Source organism: Triturus cristatus, chromosome 2_1, assembly GCF_964204655.1.
Source record: "Triturus cristatus chromosome 2_1, aTriCri1.1, whole genome shotgun sequence".
Classification (NCBI taxonomy): Eukaryota; Metazoa; Chordata; class Amphibia; order Caudata; family Salamandridae; genus Triturus; species Triturus cristatus.
Window position 1 is genome coordinate 717,283,188 of NC_140581.1, and position 21,222 is coordinate 717,304,409.

Sequence of the window (21,222 nt, forward strand, 5' to 3'; positions counted from 1 at the left end):
CTCCTCTCTTTTGCCCTCGTATTCGCCACAATTGACTGTACATATTTTCACCAACTTTCTTCTAAAACAGCGTGGTTCGAGTGAGCACCCTGGGACTTCAATTCAATTCAAATGATCTTTATTCGGATTTAGTACATCCATAAAAGTGCATACAGATTAAAAATATAAAAACATATATAAAAATAAGAACAAGATTTCCAGTTGGGTTTGAGCAGCATATATAACGTAAAGTGCATAGTACATAATAAAGATATACATGGTCTATTAGTATATATAGTTGTAGATTCCACTTTATCCACTTCCGTAATAGTCATACAGATCCAAACACACATATAATTGATTCTATATACAATTTATATTAGGATGGTAAGGTGTAATGTACATACAGTGGCCGTTATGTGTGTTCCATGCTTGCCCTAGATCTTACACAGGCTTTTATAAAACAATTTACAGTATGTATAACCTCGTCTGTTGGCAACATTTGTAAGAATCTCAATGCCAGATTAAAGTCCCTTAAGTTATATTTACGGAGAATCGGCATTAAATATTGACGGGTATACAACTTGTAATGGCCACAGAAGAAAAAGTAGTGCAACAAACTTTGTTTTCCACCCTCTGCACAAAGGCAATCCAGCTTTTCTAAACTTTTATTATAGCCAAGAGGGAAGCTTAGTAAATTGACAATGCTTCCTTCCCGGAACCTAAATAAAAGGCTCCGGTTCCATCTTCCAAATGGGATTGACAGGTATCTACAGGGCTTGTTTAGATTATCATTGTCTGGATCGGTTAGTGACAGATATTTGATAACAGGTTTTACCAATTCAGATCTCCTTCGTTCCTCCTTATATAAATCAAACAGTGCCCGTTTTACACCATTCTTGTGAGCGGGGGCAATGGTATTAGGGGAGCTGAACAACATACCATGTCCCACACTCAACAGGCTATTGTTAACTGCATTTAACCAGGGTATAAGGTGAGATCTTTCATGTGATAAACAATCAGATATTATACTGCGTGTTAAGGATGCAGCTGGATTGGACCATATTTTTATCCAAAAAAGCGCGGGCCTTGACCTAATAAAGTCGGCAATATATGGCAGCCTAAGTTCATTATGACAAATAAATGTGGGCGCACAGGGAACTCCTCCCAGTACCCTTCTACAAAATCTATTCTCCTCCAACTGGAGAGACGTGCTGTTACAATAACCCCACACTTCTGCTCCATATGTCCCAGTTGGTTGACATTGGGTACGATAAATTTTGAGCAGGGGGGAAATGACATCAGCCAGTTTGGGTTGTCGGAGAGATAAAATTGAATTGATCGATTTACCAAATTTATTTCTCGCATAGGCAGCATGTGGCTGCCAAGATCCTGTATTAGAGAATAGTAACCCTAGATAAGGGAAGGTGCTGGTGCATTTTAATATATTGTCCCCTGATTTAATCGTAGTAATGTTATACTTTTTGGGTCCACAGTTCATAATGAAAGATTTTTTAAAATTGGTACTTAAGCCCAAGTCGGACATAAAAGCAACAAACCCACTGATTAAAGTGCGTAAAGCATTTGGGGTGCGCTCCATTAATACTGCGTCATCCGCATAAAGTAAGGTAGAAATGGGGGAACCATTTATAATTGGTACATCCTTAGTGTTCTTGCTCAAGGAGCAGCTCAACCCGTTAATATATAAAATAAAAAGCAGTGGGGCGAGTACGCAGCCCTGTCTAACTCCTCTGCTATACATCTAAACAGGGTCGTTGTATCACATACTTTAATGAAAGTAATTAGCTCACACGCACTTTTTCGCTATCGAAATTACTCGAAGCAATTTACACTGTTGCCTTCTGGGCTAATGTATTTTCAGCCTTAGTAGCCAGTACATTCTGGTCTATGTTTACATGCCCTCCTTGCTGCTAATTATATTAAGCACGTTGCACTTTTGCCCCCTGGGTTAGTGTATTTTTAGCCTCAGTAACCTGTACATTCTGGTCTATGTTTACATGCCCTCTTTGCTGCTAATTATATTAAGCACTTTGCACCTTTGCCCTTCTGGGTTAAGGCTTTTCAGCCTCACCACCTTGCACTTATTGGCCTATGTTTACATCCCCTTTTGGCGTTTAAAACCTTAAGCTGGTCGCATTACATCTTTTACTGGGGTCAGGTTTTGTCTAGGACTGTCTATTCAATCTTCATTTCCTTTAGATATGGGGAAGTGTGGCTGTGTACTCAAAAAACTAATACCGGCTTCACTTCCCCAAACCTCCATTGACAGGATGCTCCAGAGAGCTATCGGGGTAGTCTCAACCGAAATCGAGCTAACAGAAAGGAGGCTTTCTTTAACCATAGATCTTTTCCCTAAACCCACTGAACCACCATTCTGTGAACAAACCAGTCGGGGATCGACCCCTAGTCCATTAAAATCCTTACCCGGACATCTTTGATATCACCCCTACAACCTTCCCCAGTAAATCACCAAACTCGTAACGGTAGAACAAACACTACTTTACCCAAAGTTGGGAGACAGAAAACGGGCAAAGGGAAAGGTCCAATCAAAAAGATTGGTTCAGAAATTAGCCACAGTGAGGGCGAACCAGTTAGACCGGGACGAGTAGCAGAATCCCCCTCCAATCCCTATAAAAATCCTGACTGCCCCTCTTGGGTGAGGAATTTGTTAAAGAAGAATTAGCGCTCCATCTTGAGAATCGAACCACCGGCCAGATGCTTGCCCCGTGTGCATCAACTAATCCTCTGGCTAATACATTGTCGGCCCCAGTAGAGAAGAACGACTGCAGCACACAGACGGTTAGAACAGAGCAATCCCTATTACCCAGGAGCTCTGTTATGTATGGGGCAGAACTTTGGGCGTAGGTGCAACGATCAAATCCGAGAAGAAGTTCATGAGACAGCTCCTGGGCCTACCGCCAAATACTCCTCTCATCCCCCTATGCATGGACCTTGGGCTCAGACCCATAAACGAGGAAATTGGGTTGCGGCCTTTGATCTTTTGACACCGATTATGGGTGACTCCCGCACTTGCAGCTTACCAGTCGGAAGCAAAGGCGATCCTGGGGCTCCCAGGGGTGGGAAAATTATCCTGGTTATCCGTGCTTTAGACTAGGCCAGCCAAACCTATGGAGCCACCCCGAGGAAGCGTCCCCGACTATTTCACGCATCGAGTTAGTTAAATCTTACAGATTTTTTAGACTGGTTACAGGGAGTACAAAATCTGGCTGTTTAACTTGAGATTTTTTCAATTTTAAAGATCAGTATTTATTTGAGGCCTTCCTTGATGACGTCTATCCGCACTTGGCAAGGAAACTCTATGCCCAGTTTAGGTGGGGCTGGCTGCCAGTCCATGCATTTATAAACAAATGGACAAAAGCCTCCCCAGCTGGCTGTCCTGCCTGTGAGAGTCAGGAAGAGACCCTCACACAAGTCTTCTTCTTTCCAGGTTACAATGTACCCAGAAGGTATTGGTTCTTACCAATATGCAGGAACATGGAGTTTAGACAGATACGGGAGGCCTTTAGAGTCATGAGAACCGCAATGCACCCCCCGATTGTTTTTGCTGTGTCCCGTTTCCTTAACTCCATGTGGCTCAGGCGTCGCAAGTTTTAAAACTCCTCCAGCACATGCTAAATATACCTGTTCCGTTTTCCATTGCTTTGATCTTATTAAATCATGAATATACTGTTTTAAATGCTTTTTAAATTTTAATATTTTTCTAATTCATCATGAAATTTGCACAATCAGTTGTTAATGGTTATCTTCTGTAATGTTTAAACATCTTGTGATGTATGTATTTTGTCTTTTGCTTTTACGGTCTACAATGATCAAAATAAAGCTTGGAAATGGTAAGAAAATGGAATACATTTTAAAAAGTTGTTACTCAGTGGGTAATGCACTATAATAAATTATGAAACTTCTATCAGTTAATGCACTGCAAAAGTCTGTTTGGAATCAGGGAGCCACATAATTAAATCATGGTTGGTGCAGTGTAGAATAGAGATTTGTGTATTTTTAGTGCTATGAGGTCACAGCCTGTGAAAGAAAGCACTGTGAATAGGTAAGTCTTTCTTTTATACTTGCATTACACACAGTATAAGATAGACCGCTACAAAAGATGCAAAATGTTTTACGATAAAATGGCGCTTCCACAATATACGGGCTGCTTCCAAAATATAGGGGTTTATTTATAAGCCCCTTGCGCTGCCTGTGCGCCATTTTTTGTGATGCTCTGGTTGCGCAGAGAGCAGGCCCATATCTACGAGGCCACGCAAAGTCACTTTGCCTGGCTTTTCATGGCCTCCTAGACATGGTGTATGGCAACGTAACGCAGTACGGTGCATTGTTTTACACTGCGTTAGGGGGGCGTTCCAGGGGCGTTGCGGTGGGTTTGCCCATGGTTATTGACACATTCCCAGATTTACAAGGATCTGTAAACCTGAGGATGCATCAAAACTGTACGCTGCTGCAGGGGATGCATAACGAGGAGAAATATCTTAAATTCTCCTCCATTGTTTTCTCTTTTTATGTGTAGCACACCTAGAAAAAGGAAAAACCCTCAATGAATTGTTTTTGCGTAGGAAGGCATGTATTCTTGCACAAAAACAATCCTGCCAACCATGCAGGCACCCTTGCACCAAGGTGCAAGGGTGCCTGTGTTGGCTCTAGGCACCAAATTGTGCACCAGCAGGAAGGACAGGAGTGCACCGTATCTTATAAATACAGTCCATTCCTGCCCTTCTGGATTGTCATTGGGCAGCGCAGCAAAAATACTTGCAGAGCTGCGCTACATCTTTTCATTGTAAATCGGACCCATAGATTATTTGTAATATCCAAACCCTATGTAATGCAATTTTTTTACATAACTGTCCCTTCAACACATTATCAAAGTCAGGAAGTGCTATGTAAATACAATAACAATTAAAAGCAAGCACTTCACAGCTCAGTAAACTTTGTGCACTACCACTCAAAAAGCTTCAAGTGATTTGATCAATTAACTGCAACAGTACTCTCCTGTCCTGAGAAATCAAAGCCAGGCAGACGGCTAAACACACCTTTCTGCCAGTGTGGTGAAAATCCTTTACATTTGCAGATTAACTTGTTGTGCACATTTGCATTTCTTTCAGGCCAGCAACACACTGGTGGAAAGGCATGTTTAGCTGTTTGTCTGACTTCGATTTCCCAGCACAGGAGAGTCCCTGAATAGCACTCCAGGGAAAGCATTTTAACTACCGGTGACCATCTGTGACGTATTCTTTTAGCAAATGAAAAGGGCAATCCACCTCCCATGCCTCCACGGCCCCCCTGGGGGTCGCACCCCACTTATCAGGTTTGCTCTAATACTTCGCAACTGTACAAGCCATGGATTCCTTAGACTCTGCTTGCAAGAGCCTTAATGCTGCTATACACTGCCTAGACTCCAGTTACTTCCAAATGGGTAGAATCCAGTTCCACCTAGTTTTTGGTTACAGGCATAGAAACTGGGTGGCAACAACAGCTGGGACTTCCATCACCCGTTCCTTGAGAGACTTCAGTTGGGCCCTGTGTGTGGAAGGCCTGGGCTTTGGATGATGGAGAGCACCCAGACCTTCTGGGAGGGGTGATTAAAGAGATGAAAAGCTCCCAGCCTGCAAAAAAGGGAGAAGCAGAAATAAGGCACTCATTCCGGGCTCAAGAAAAGCCCCAAGATGATAATAGACTGAGCAAGATGGCACCCTCCTGATGGTGGCTCCTGTGGGATACTGAGATACCCAAAAGGGCCCCGTGTTAGTCAGTTGTTGATACGGGACTCCCCTCTCCGCTCTTACCCACGTCCCACTCCATGGACTAGAGACAGATCCCCTAGAGCAAGGCCCTTACCACATGGAGAGAGTGGACGGACCTTCATGCTCAACGCATAGCATATCAACTAGCAACAACAGAGGACATAGAGCGGCGGAACCCCTTCTTTCTTGACATGATCCAATCAGTGGCTACTGAGGTTGACAGCAGAAGAAACAGCTCTGTTGGCCCTCATCGCTCGATAAACTCAGTGCAGGTGGGAGTTGTATTGCTGAGGTCCACACACTCTGTTTGCTTACGAGGGGCGCAATGATTCATTGGTGTAGGAGACTACTAATTTTAGTGTGTACTAACTTCATTGGATGCCTCGGGGCAACCAAAATGACTTCCACAAGAATGCAAAAAGAACCCATGATTAATAGTCTATTCACTAAGATCTCCTCCAAGCAGCCTGAAGACTCCAAGGAACCCAGTTCGCACACACACACACATCTCAGATGCAAAAAGGAGATCAAGATGCGGATGAAGAAAGCTCCTGTCACACACTGATTTATGGAAACTCTTTTAAGCGCTCCTGAGAGAAGACAAAGCAACCCTCAAGATGGAAATGACCAAAGAAGTCAAAGACCTTTGGCGTGATATGGGTGAATTGGAGCAACAAGTAGACTCGGTGGAGAAGAATGGCGACGCCAGAGAAGAGGAGCTGGAAGCTTGTTGCAGTGAAATCCCGGAACTCAAGGGTCGTAATGCAGACCTTAATGACTACCTGGAGGATTTAGAAAATAGATCCCTCAGGCCCAACATTGAGATTAAGGGCATTCCACACAGGCAGGTGCGGGCAAATTGGAAGAAAATGTATTATGGCTTTTCCACCACATCGCCCCGGAGTAAGTGGGGAAAGAACTCCTTCTAGACTGCACACATCGGGCGGGATGCCCCTCTGGAGAACCTGGCACCCCACAGGACATACTTGCGTGCCTCCACAGTTACGAACAGAAGAAATTCATTATGACTATGGTGCGGGATGAACCCCATGTCCTTTTCGAAGGGATTAAAGTGCACCTTTATCAAGATCTCTCCTTCATTACACTCCAGCACCGATGCATTATGAAACCAGTGACTTCACACCTGAGAGACAAAGGGATTGGCTATAGGTGGGGCCACCGTTTTGCCTGGTCTTTGTCTGGGAGGGGAAAACACATATGCTCCGCACCCCGTCAGAAGCACTGACGATCCTAGGTTTGGACCTGGAACGGGATGACCCCAGGTCTCCACTGGGACTCCCGGAAATCTCCCAATTGGGCAAACCCAAGAGTGCATCTAATTCCTGGTCTCGGAAACAATTGAATAAACCAACTGCAGCACAGAGCCTTAAAGAGAGAAGAGCCCTTCTACAACACCTCATTAACTGGGACCCATTCCCAGAGCATGGCAATCGAGTGACAGAGTTGCACATGGACTCAGTCAACGGAGAGCTGCCGGAGTGCCATGAATATTTAGAAGCCTTTGCTGTTACCGGTGCCACAGCGTGAACCTTGGTTCACCCTGCTGACTGGAGTATAGCAGAGGGAGTGCAGCGGAGGAGATCCGCATCCCTTTCTACCCCCTTGCTTGCCAGCGCAGATGGGCAGTGACATGGACCCCTCCTACACGCTTGCCTGGTTAACACTAGTTGGTGTATTTGGTTAAGTTTGTTTTCTTGTATTATGTCTTTTCTATTTGTCAATGCCCTCCATCTCTTTGCGACACTGTTCCACCTCAACATGTTTATGACTACCACGGGTGACCCCACTCCTCTCTTAGTGGGCATCTTTGACAGATACCTCCCCCATGCCCATGGTTAATACAGTAAGCCTTAATGTTAGAGGACTGAACGCCCCAGCAAAGAGGATAGCGTTATTGTCCCAACTTAGTGCTGCGCAATGTGATATATCTTTTACAAGAGACACACTTGCTTAAGAAGGACTGGAGTCTGATGCCGTCAAAATGGCACGACTGTCAATACTGGTCGTCTGGCCCAGAAAAAAAGGCGGGGTGGTGATCTTACTATCCACTCATATCCAGGGGCAAATCCTACAGCTACATTCAGAAATAGCAGGTCGCATGCTAGCTTTGAAGTTCTAATTTCACCATCACACGTTTACAGTTGCATGCATAAACGCGCCCAACGACCACCAAGAGCTTTTTATCTGCCAGGTAGTGTGGACGGTACTTACCTCCCCGTACCAAAGTCCTGATAGGTGGAGATTTCAATCTAGTACCTGACACACAGCTAGATCAATCCCTCTTTGGAGTAGGCCCATCTGGAGCAATTTCCCCACAGGGACTACAGTGGTTAGCAGATGCAGGGCTGTTTGATATATGGAGATTGCTTAACCCCAGTACGAGAGCTTACTCAATCTTCTCAAGGGCACATCAGTCCTGTGCAAGAATTGACTTATTTCTGGTGTCTGCCCACTTATGGACGGATGTTGCCCACGCGGATACTGAGGTAGCCTCTATATCGGACCACTCCCCCATTACGATTGCACTACATCTGCCCAACTATTGCCCTACACTAAGATGTGGCACCATGACCCTAAATTGCTATCCTGCGCCCCACCGCTCCGAGATTAACGATTCACCTAACACCAAGATAGTGATGATCTGAAACGCCCTCAATGCGGTTGTAAGGGGGACCTATATAGCAATAGCGACACGACTTAACAGAGAGAGGAAGGCCAAGTGTTCAGAATTGTAGACACAGGTGAGGGAGCTGGAGAAGTCCCACAGGTGGGTGGGCTCACCTAAAATACAACGCCAACTAGCAATAACTAGGAAACAGCTCAAGGCCTTAGATATGGATCTAGCAGAATATGCTTTACTTTGTGTGAAACAATGATACTATGCAGGGGAAAACAAAGCGGGAAGATTGTTGGCACATAAGCTACGTGCGCAGATACATAAACAGCGTATTTCCTATATATGTCAGGCTATACCTCTCATCCCCTCACATCAGACTCGGAAATAGTCAGATTACGGACGGTTCTACGCACAGCTTTATAGTGCAGTCCTGTTCTCCCATACTGACTGTTCCAGATACTTGGAGCGGGCCCCTTTCACGAAACTCCCAGACCTTACAGCTGCATCACTAGAATCGGAAATGACAAAAGTTCTTGACGCTATAGGGAAGCTCAAGCTAGACAAAGCCCCGGCACAGGAAGTGTTCACAGCTGCATTCTACAAAATGTTTGCCACTCTGCTGTCCCCCGTGCTGACCTGCCTGTATAACTCTATAGTGCAGAGGGTGCACTCACGGAGACCATGAAATCGTCCATTATTAGTCCTACCAAAACCTAGGAAAGACTCCCAACTTTGCGCTTCCTACTGACCCATATCCCTATTAAAAGTATGTGCAAAATTATTCACTGGGATTTCGGCAACCAGACTGGGGTAACTCATGCCTGGGTTGATAGATACAGACCAATCAGGTTTTATCCCTGGATGCACATGCAGCGACATTACCAAGCACATAGTCCTTTTAATAGATAAATCTGTGAGATCCAGGGTCCCCGCGATGCTTCTCTCCTTCGACGCTGAAAAAGTGTTTGACCACGTGCACTGGGCCTTTTTACAGGTCTGGGGCCTCAGTTTCACAGATGGGTATGGGCCAGTTACAGCGGTTTGCGTTAATAGTATGATATCTTAACCCTTTCCTGTATCGAGGGGGACACAACAAGGGTGCCCGCTTTCACCGTTCTAGTTCGCGCTCTAGATGGAGCGGCTGGCAGAGCATATATGGGGCTACTCCTTTATATAAGGGGTTCAAATGGCGGGCCAATCCCACAAGATAATATGATACGCTGATGACGTGCTTTTAGCCATCTCTAACCCGCATCAGTCTTTGCCACCGCTGTTGGAGGAACTCGAGCGATTCGGGAGGGCCTTGGGATTTAAAGTAAACACAGCCAAATCCCAAGCTCTCAACCTCACTATCACATAGGATGACCAGGCTATTCTAGCCAGGACATTTCCGTTCACCTGGACTACCCAGGGAATCCCCTGTCTAAGCATTCAACTACTCCTAACCATTGCGAAGGCAGTGTTGTATAACTATGCCACCCTACTTAACACTACACGCTCCTTGCTACAATCTTGGCATGGAGGACCACTTTCTTGGGTAGCACGAACAGCAGCCATCAAAATGTCCCTACTACCCAAGATCCTATTCTATATGCAGTCGATACCAATGAAGCCACCCGTCATTGCTGCATAAAATCCAACACTCTCTAGAGGCCTTCATTTTGGCCTGTAAACGCGCAACAAATGGCACGAGAACGGGCTTACCTCCCATTAGCAAAGGGTGGGCTTGGCATACTTCATCTACTGCGCTACTACCAGGCAGCTCAATTACACTTACTGGTGGAATGGCAACACCCATGTACAGAATAACACTGGTGCTTCCTTGACCAGGCTGTTGCAGGGATCCATATTTGGAAAATTCATTGGCTTCCACGACATCACCTCTCCGGTAGTTTGGGCCATAATAGACGTGACTTTTTGTTTCTAAGCAACTCTTTATCTCCATCTCTCCCCTCTCTCCAATCACAGGAAACGTAGATTTACCCCGGCACAACATGGTACAGCTTTCTCCCCCGGCATGAATCGAATTGCAAATGCATTGGGGACTTGTTTGATGTGCGAGGCCTGCTGGAATTCTCAAAAGTGCAGCAGGATTTTAGGCTACCGAGTTAGGAATATTGGCATTACATAACTGTACGACATTGGGTGACGCTTCCATTAATACGTTCTCACGCTAGCAGACAACTTATCCCATTTGAAATGTAGCTTTTATCGAGATGAAATGATGGACAGTTACTGTCCGATATCTACATATTTCTAAACACCACATTGAGAGCATTGTGTTCTCCAGCTAGGACACGGTGGGAGCAAGAATGTGAACGCCAATTCCCAAACAAAGAATGGACTGATATTTTACAGAGGGTGTGCATTTCGGCAGGCAGCGCCTCGGGGAGGGAAACCTTGTTAAAGATCGCCTCGTATTGGTACTATACACCCTTCCGGTTAGTCAAGTGGAAGAGGGGAGGTGATGATAAATGCTAGAGGCATTGCAACCACTCAGGCAATTTATCCTACTTACTATGGCATTTCCCTAAATGACACCGATATTTGTCCAAAGTCCTCACCGATATAGATACAATGTTTAACACCGAGCTACCCCGCTTCCCAAGCTATATCCTACTAGGACTATCCAACACTTTGACATACCCTCTGCGCTCAGCTAGGGAAGGGCTGTAACACTAGCACTATTAGCTGCCAAACAGGTACTGCGTTTGCGCTGGGGCACGGACACCATACGCGCACATACGGATTAGATACATAAGCTCTGGGACCTGCTTGCCATGGAGACATTTACAGCGGTAATAGATCAAATACTGTCCAAATTTGAGATGAAGTGGGGACCCTATCTGAAATACCTGTCCGATCCATTTAGGAAACTCACTTGCCCAATATATCTCCGGGTGTTGCGCCTTATGGCAAATACCTCGGATTCATAAGAACTTTCATAGAGGGAGGGGCACAGGGTCTTTTAGAGGTTCGATACGTAGAGACATGGAGTAGTTATTTGACTTATATTTAATTTGTTAATGTACGATTGTTTCCCCACTCCCCTTCTTCCCCTCGTTGTTTTCCCACTCCCCTTCATCCCCCCCGCTCTTCCCCCTCCATCTCCTATATTACGCTGCCATTAAGTGAATTCAGCGATTGTAACTGTTGTGCCTTTTCTCAAATGGGAAAATAAAAGTAGATACAACCCTAAAATTGGGTTTGATAGACTCTTGCAAGAATCCCTTGAACCTTACCATTCAGATATACAAATAGGTTTTCCTTAAATGAGTCAAACACTATTGAACTGATTTACACCAAATCACAAAAAGCACGCGTTCTGGACTAAGATCTAGCTTTCTGCCAAATTTGGTGTAATTCCTTTTTAGCAGTTTTTGCGGTAGCACAATTCAAAGAAGTCTTTGAAAAATGGCTGGGAATTTTGTGTTTTGGGAACCCTTTTTTTTTGTTTTTGTTTTTTTGTTTATTGAGAATTCATGCAACATTATAACAAAGCAGTATGAATAAATTTGACTGAAAAAGACTTGATACGATATAGGAAAACCACAAAAATTAACAATAAAGAATAAATGAAACAAAAACATGGTATGTAGAGGTCGGTTAACGAATTACATTGCTGGTATCTGATTGAAATTGAAGGTTGTAAATCATGAAATGTTGTTGATATAGATATTGATATTGATATGCGTATAGTAAACATAGTGCCGGCTACCACAAACAGGAAAAAGAAAAGAAAAAAAAGAGAATATAGCAGATAAGAGTATTAAGAGCATTGCCGTAGCCATAATCCTGAAAATCAATAAGTTGCTACAATCTACTAGTGCGCCAAGCAGCCACTGGTGCCCATATCTTCATCCCCAATTCTCTTAATTTTTTACCCTTGAGTTGATACAATGCCGCCTCCACATTATGTATACCCAATAATCTGGATAGCCACATTTGAAAGGTTGGGGCCTCAGTATCTTTCCAAGCTGCTGAAATTAAAATTCTGAGTACAGCTGTGTAGATAAAAATTAGAGCTTCAGTCTCAGTATTTAATTTCAATTGACTTTGGCATCCTGTAATCATGAGTGTCGGAGACCAGGTTATCTGAGCATCCAACAGTCCTGACCAGAATGATTCGATCTCTATTTTGATTGATTCTAGTTTCTCGCACCGATAAAACATATGGATAATGTCAGCTGGGCCTTTGCAGCATCTGGGACAATTACTATTCTCCCTCTTGCCCCAATCATAAAGTTTAGAGGGGGTGTAATAAAGATTGAATAATGTTTTAAAGTGTTGAGCTCTTAAATTGGAGGAGCGTAGGAATCTTCTATCCATTTCAAGGGCTCTGTCCAGGTCAATATCCGGATCCTCCAACTTTGCAGCCCAGGCTGCCTCGGTTTTACTCATGTCGTCCTGGGATTCCTCCAAAAACAGCCTGTACACACCATTAATTCTAGGTTCACCGACCTTCAGATAGTCCAATATCTTACACCTCTCCCTTAAGATAATTCGAGGCCTTATTGATCTGATTGTACTGACCACCTGAGCGTATTTATAATCTTGTATACCCTGGAGGGAGTGCCTTTGTCTTAATTCTTCCAGAGTTCTGCACTCATCCCTGACAATAACTTGCCCCAGTGTCAGGATACCTTTTCCCGCCCAGTCTCTCCAGGACCCATCATTACTTAAATTGGGAAAAAGGCCAGAGTTCCAGAGTGGGGTGTGGTGATTGTATTTGGAGATTGCCAGTGCTTTCTGAGCTGCTGCCCAGACCCCCCATATTCCTTCGTGTGTCTTAAGACTCGACTTGCTATAATATTTCCTTTCTGTTCTCCTTAGCAATACCCCGGTAGCCTTGCTGCCAAGTAGTAATTCAAAGATAGATGGAATCGCGTCTTGTCTTCTCGGGGAGTTTGAGCTGCTTCCCACTGGTTCAAATAAAATAGCCATCTGCGTAAGTAGACATGACCAATGATAGTATCTGACGTTTGGCATTCCCAAACCACCCCTTTCCTAAGGCAGAGACCTATATTTCAAGGATCTTCTAACCTTGCCAAATTGCCACAAGAAGTTCATAAAGATGGATTCTATTTCTTTAATAATTTTTCCCTCTATTTTAAAGGGGATCGACCGAAATTTATATAACACCTTGGGGAGCTTAGTCATTTGGATAACATTGCTGCGACCAATTATTGAGAGTTGTAGCGTGTCCATTCTTTTCAGATTCTCCCTCATGGATTTCATGAGAGGAATGAAATTGTCTCTAATTATCAACTCCGGTTGTGCGTTGATCGTTATCCCCAGTTTGGCTTGTTTATGTTCTTGGAGCAGAGCACCTGTGTCTTACCCACATTTAGACGATAGCCTGATTGTCCGCCAAATTTGCTCGTAGTACCCACTACTTCTCGCATAGCTGCTTCAGGATCAGTAGTAATGACAGCTAGATCATCGGCATATGCCAACATTTTTGTTTGAAATCCATTCGTAACTACCGGTTTAATTGCTGTGTTGTTGATTATTTGGCGTATTAGAGGATCAATATATAGTGCGAATAGAATGGGTGAGCATGGGCATCCCTGCCTTGTCCCCCTCGTGGTAAAAATCTTATCTGAACTCTCACCCATCATTTGAATTTTCGCCACTGGGGTGGCATACATGGCCTGAATAGCCTTCATAAACCTTGGTCCAAACCCCCTTTCGACGAGCACGCTCCTCAGGAATTTGGTAACCCACCCCTCCTTTTTTTTTCTTTCTTGTAACCGATCACCCAAAACTTTACAAGAAGTAGCTGTTGTGGATGAACTTTTGTTTTTTAAAGGTTTGTTAACATTCGTCAAACGGTGCCAAAGTTATTAGCAAACCAAAAAAGCAATAGCTATTGAAATGCAGACCTAACTGCCGACCGCCAGTGAGTAATAAATGTAGGGGCACAAGAAAACAAAAGCCAGCTAAGGCAAAAATCAAGGTCCAAAAGGATACAAGTCACAACTAAGAAGTGACTCAAGTAGATGGACAGCTCAAACAAACAAGAAAATATTTCCACTACAATGTGTGGTCTTTCGCCTTCCTCAGGTTGTACAAGATTGTTTGCTCAGTGGCTGCACAGCTGACTCTGCTGGATTTTCCAAAGTCATCATGAGTGAATATTCCATTGGAATGTGGAATCCATGCAGGCCTGAGATTTTGTGAAGTATGCAGTGATCAGGTGAAGTAGGAGGCTGGTTTAGTATATGGTGCACACTTATTTAAGTGAAGCACCTTGCACTACTCCAGGCAACCCTTATGGTGATTTTAGTGGTTTTTGATGCCTTTGAAAGTTCTCAAAGTGGTAGTTGTGGAGAGCAGCTTTCAGGCTGATCTTGAAGGAGTGTTAAGCTTCTTATTTTACCAGTTTAATCATGTAGTGTAGGTTAAATGAAAAAGTACCACACGTATATATAAAAAAAAAATCTATTTATTACACAACACTCACTAACACGTTGGTATATCTCCTACCTGGAGATATAAACAGAAATACACAACAATACTTCAATTGCAATCGGTAAGTAAGCACAAAATACAGTGGTCTCCAGGGAGAAACCAAACCATATACTAAGAAAGTGGAATGCAAACTGTGACCAAAGTCGGTACTTGGACCAGGAGGCTCAGAGGAGCTGGGTGCACAAGGAACCACCCAAGGTTATGATTTATAATGTACCCCAATAGAGGCTTGGGTAGTCACCTAATCTTTCACCTACATTTACTGTGCCATTGTACTACATAACTGGTTTGTGTTGACCTTTTACTTAGTTAGGTGCTGCATAAATGTGTGGTTTTCTCAGAATCCCAGCAGGACTACCATCTTCTGCATAATAACTATGTATAAGGGTCATCCCTTTCGTCATCCTCGACTGACATGACATAGCAAGGTAGAACCCCTGAAGGTACCTTAAGAGTATATAAGCACCATATCTTTGCTGTGACGGGCAGAGGAGACAGACTTCCATGCTGACACACTGAGACAAGACGCTGAAGCTCCTACGCGTAGTGGTCTGACATCCCTCGCAGGGTGTCCATTCGAGGACAAGACGGGGTCCTTCATTCTCTCATGCCAGGTAATGGGGTTGGTTCTTTCCTAGGACTCTTGGCTCTACACCTACATACATGCTACGTACATTTAGGTACATCTACTTAGGGTTAGCACCTTAGGAGTATGTATTTTTCCTGTCATGTATCTATATTCCTGCATATATCTATTGTTTTAGCACTATGGTAGAAATATACCATCCACTTACTCTTTTGGTGCTTATAACAGTTTATATCTGTTTCTGTGTTATGGTTGTTGCAGCACACATATTTTACACTAGAAGGACGCTCGCTCAATAAATGCTTATTGAAAATGTCCCCATCGCTTATTTTATGTATCTCTCTGAGACAAGGTGAGCACAAGCAAAAAGTACAGTACTGTGTCCATGATCCCTGAGGGGTCAGGGTTGTCATGTTTGATAGTTGCCAGAAACTATCCTCTCCCTAAAAGAGCCCTAATCATCTGCCATCCAGGAGGTGGTGGTGAGGTTGTTGACTTGAACTTGATGTCTTCCATCCTCTTCCTGATTCAGCCTTGTTCCAGTCACCCTTTCTCTCCCTTCAAGTCATTGCATTGTGGTGTCCTGTCAAATGCCAGTGGGTGAGGAGACATCTCTTGGAGACCTCAATCAACTACAAGCCATCCAGATGGTTCAGTGTTTGCTAAATCAATAGTGCATCCATTGCAAGCCACACATACACATTCCCCTATAACAACAGTTAAGATTATTCACCTTCCTATTCACAGCAGAGATCAAAGCTTATACAGTTTTCTAAGCATTGGCTCCTTCAGCGATGCATCCTTTCAAGTTATACCCGCACATGATATCATATCATCAATTTACATATCAATTGTGAAGAAGTTAAAACAAACCTACAACAGCCACAAATACTTACTATGGTTTGAAAGCCACATAAATAGAAATATAGTTTAAACCTTAACCACTTAAACCTGAGTGATGGACAAATGTACATCTCAGTAGAACAAAATCAATGACAATGTCCCTGCAGCACACTATTCCGCACAGATAATCTTTATGTATAATACATTTGTGATATCGTTTTTGTTGTTTTCATAAAGTAGGAGAAATAAAGATGGATCACTAGTTAAATCACCACGCTGTTCAAGGGCTTTATAGTCCACGCAGTTTCACATTATCCCTTTCTGGAGTTTTAGGTGCCTTATGTCATTACACACTGCTAGGTATTCTGTAGCATTTTGTACTGTTTTGCAGCTTTCATCTGGCCCACTCTCCCTCAGTCCTCTACTTCCAGCCGTGGCCTGCTGCTGGCCTTAGCCTACTAAAGAGCATTTTCTTTCTACCTACCGTAAGCTTTATCTGCTAATGTTATCTTATGCTAGCCTGCTTTCCTTGTCGTATCTGCCCTACTCTGCTGTGTGAAAAGCAGTGGACTAGAGTGGACAGTGTAGGCCAGACTATCTCACTGAGACCCGCGGCTGACTGACCTCACTTTTCCAAATAACTGAAAACTAACCCAACATATCCTATCCATTGCCCCCATCCAGTGACACCAGCCAGCCCTATCCTGTTCATTTGGGTAAACCATGTTACTTATTGAGAAATCTCGATTAACAGCCCTCTACGTTATTAACTACGGCCCTGCTATTCAAGCCTGTCAACTCTCTTTAGTCACTGAAGGCTGATGTTACTTCTCTGATTGTGGAAACAGATTTTCCTGTGACTGCCATATCTTAATCAAGAACTTGTGATCATTCAAAGATGACATAGCCTTGAAAACAGCAGGAGCTTTAGATTCATACATTTTCCAAACCCATTCTTTGATCATCCTAAGTAAATAAATGGGGTGGCGACCTCTACCACCTACCACACTGCTGCAACTGCGCTGTACTAGCGCTGTGTAATTTTAAGCTTTCCTCGTTTTTGTATTTGGGTTACTGCTTGCTTTATATTTACCCCTGTTTTTAAACTCTGCTGCCTGCAGCTCGCGCCCCGCTCCCCTTACCGCATTTAAAAAGTGCACCTTTGTGCCTCTAAAGCACCACCACTTTGGTGGGTCCGGGTCCTGGGCTCCATCTCAGGCGCCATCTTTGATTGGGGCTTCTTGTCCGGCGGCGGCCGCCATTTTGGAGCGGTCTCGTGCGCCAAGGGCTCACTGGAGAGCCTATTTAAGGCGGTCCTTCGTGGGGTGGCGACCTCTACCACATACCACACTGCTGCAACTGCGCTGTACTAGCGCTGTGTAATTTTAAGCTTTCCTCGTTTTTGTATTTGGGTTATTGCTTGCTTTATATTTACCCCTGTTTTTAAACTCTGCTGCCTGCAGCTCGCGCCCCGCTCCCCTTACTGCATTTAAAAAGTGCACCTTTGTGCCTCTAAAGCACCACCACTTTGGTGGGTCCGGGTCCTGGGCTCCATCTCAGGCGCCATCTTTGATTGGGGCTTCTTGTCCGGCGGCGGCCGCCATTTTGGAGCGGTCTCGCGCGCCAAGGGCTCACTGGAGAGCCTATTTAAAGTCGCTCCCTACGCGCAGCTGGACGCGCAGGTGGACGCCTTCGCGTAGCCTGAGTCGTGCCGGAGTCCTGCCCGTCTGCGCCCGTCAGCGTCCCGGAGGCGGCGGGGCGGCGTAGGACTCTGGTCAGGCGTGGGCGAGGATGATCCATTATACCTCGGCGATGCTCCGCGCCATGCGTACTACATCTAGCCTGTGTCGCTCAGTATTTCCTGGTCGACACAAGGGTAAACGACGCTGCCCGGCCTGCGGTTGGTCGCCCACTGGGGCGCAGTGTAGCGCCCTTAGGACAACCGAGGTGCATGCGAAACATCTCTGTCTGCTGCTTAACACAAGGTCGGTAGGAAGACATGCCTTGCACATTTACGATCTTATTGTCAGGGAGAATCCTCTTTGTCTGTTCCTGACCGAAACTTGGTTGGGAGAGGCGTCCAATCGGGACATCTTCACTGCGATCCCTCCAACCTATAACATTTTTCGCCAAGACAGAGCTAAGGGCAGGGGGGGCGGAGTCGCTGTGGTGGTGAGGAAGAACATTTCCTGTTCAGTTCTTCCCGTGAACTCCATTGAGGGCTCTGAATCCCTTGGTTTTATGCTGAGACTGTCTCCAGGCCATGCGCTTAAGGGCCTGTTGGTCTATAGGCCTCCTGGCCCGGTGGGCTCCTTTTGGGAGGACCTACAGACAGCCATTTCGGAGCTGGCGCTGTCTGCACAGCATTGTCTGCTGGCAGGCGATTTCAATTTTCATCTTGATGTCACGGACGACCTGGATGGGGCTAAATTGTTGGATATTACATCTCCGCTTGGCCTGGCACCGTTTGTATCAGGGCCTACACATGAGAAAGGACACACCCTTGATCAAGTGTTTTCCTCTGTCCCAATTGTTGACATTGTAACGCGGCCGGTGCTCTGGTCGGATCATAGGCTGATTGGGTTCTCTGTGTTGGAGAATGGGCGGTCTGACACCTGCGCCCCCACGGTGCCCAGATCGGCCTCGAGAGCGTTACACAGAGTGACGCCTGCTATGCTGGAGCAGGCGCTCACGGAACATCCCTGTTCTCTCTCGGGGGATCCGGAAAGAGACACTGAGGCCCTGCAGCGATGGTTGACTGAGAGGTTAGATGATCTTGCCCCAAGGGCAACCCCCCGGTCCACGGCGATACGGCAATCAGCGCCATGGTTTACGGATGCGCTACGTATGGCTCGCAGCCAATGTAAGGTCGCTGAGCGGGCCTGGCGCCATCAATATGATGGGGAGGCTAAACTCGCCTATAGGTCGGCGGTGAAGGCCTATCACCGTGACATTCTTGGTGCCAAGCGGGAATATCTTGCCAGGAGGATTGAGGCGTCGGCGAACTCCTGTAAGGAGATCTTCACGATTGTGAAGGAGTTCACGTCCCCTACCTCTTATTCACCCCCGCCTGTATCACCTGATGCGTGGGCGTGTGATCTTGCCACGTTTTTCACCGACAAGATTAAGGCAATTCAGGCCTCCTTCTCGGAGAGCTTGGTGGAGGGTTGCTGTGACCCCGGGGCAGGACTTGGAACATCGTCCATGCCTACGGCTACCCTGGAGGACTTTCCTCCTGTCTCCAGTGACATGTCCCGGACTCTGCTGGCCAGTCTTAAATCTGGCTCCCCACTTGACCCCTGCCCCGCCAAATTTTTGGCTGGGATGGCGGCAGTGGTGAATCCCCTGGTCAACCCGATCCTCAATGCCTCCTTGAGGGAGGGGAGTGTCCCACGCACCTGGAAAAAGGCGATGGTGATCCCCCTCCTGAAAAAGCCTGGTCTTGATGCCGAGGTCTTGGCCAATTACAGGCCAATCTCACTTCTCCCGGCTTTGGCTAAGATCACTGAGAAACATGTTCATGGCGTCTTGTCGAGCTTCCTAGAGTCCAACAATCTGCTCCATCCATCCCAATCCGGTTTCCGTCCGAAGTTTAGCACGGAAACGGCGCTGGTGGAGGTCTCTGAGATCATCAGGGAGACCTTGGATGTGGGTGGCAAGGCCATGTTAGTCATGTTGGACTTGTCGGCGGCCTTCGACACCGTCCCACATGAGGCGCTTCTCGCCAGGCTTTATGACATCGGCCTAAGGGGGACGGTGTTCAGATGGTTTACATCTTTTCTGGAGGGCCGCCGCCAGACGGTCTGGGTTTCCCAGAGCTCCGCCGAGATGCCGCCATTGGGAGTTGGGGTTCCACAGGGTTCTGTGTTGAGCCCGACATTGTTCAACATCTTTATGTCCCCCCTGGCGGCTGTGGTTGAGGCTTACGGAGCCCAGATCGTGTCCTACGCCGATGACACGCAACTCCTCTTCACATGTGGCAAAGATCAGACATTTGATGGGGAGAGAATTCGGGACTGCCTGGACAGGGTCTTCGGCTGGTTCCAGCGGAATAGCCTGAAGGCCAACTCCAGTAAGTCGGAGGTTTTATTCTTCGGCTGTGCCATCGATCCCGAGTGGCGGCAGTGGTGGCCGGCCGCCATGTGTCCTCCGGCACAATCCTCCTTGGTTGCCAAGAACCTTGGTGTGAAGCTTGATAACAAGCTCTCTTTGAGAGCGCATGTCCTTGGCCTGTCCGGCACCTGTTTCGGCATCCTGAAAATGCTCCGCAAGTTTCTTCCGCTATTGTCTGCGGAGCACAGACGGACTACGGTGCAGGCGCTCATCGGATCTAGGTTAGACTATGCCAATGCTCTTTTCCTAGGCCTTCCGGACTACTTGGTCCAGCGTTTGCAGGTGGCACAGAACTCTGCAGCCCGTGTGATCTTTGGTCTGCATAGACGAGCACGGGCTTCTGGGCTGCTGCAGACGCTTCATTGGCTGCCGATCCGGAAGCGGATTATTTTTAAATCCCTGACGCTGATGCATAAAGCTTTGTTTGGCTCAGGGGCAAGATATCTGCAGAAAAGATTGGCTTTCTATCGCCCTGCTCGCTCACTGCGTTCGAAATCCCTTTTCACTGCTGTGGTCCCACGCGTGAGGAAGGCCCGCATTGGGGGACGCTCTTTCAGCCTCAAGGCCTCCCAGCTGTGGAACTCTCTTCCACTGGCACTCCGCAGCACTCCCAACTTGCTTCAATTCAGGAAAAATTTGAAGACTTGGCTTTTTAATCATTCTGTTTAGGTGGGCTTCTTTCTTTCTCTTTTGGGTTCTGTTCTTCTTGCTATGTTGTTATACTCTGTAGCTGCCTGTGGAAAGCGCCGGGACACTCTTTTAGAGTAGCCGAGCGCTATAAAAATGCACTTTAACATAAC

General features: G+C 45.9%; 1 protein-coding gene across 2 annotated transcripts in view; it reads left to right on the forward strand.

Moving 5' to 3' along the window:
• Positions 1–21,222, forward strand: part of DMXL1 (Dmx like 1) — a 1,781,042-nt gene that overhangs the window by 888,124 nt on the left and 871,696 nt on the right. The gene's annotated exons all lie outside the window — the stretch shown is intronic.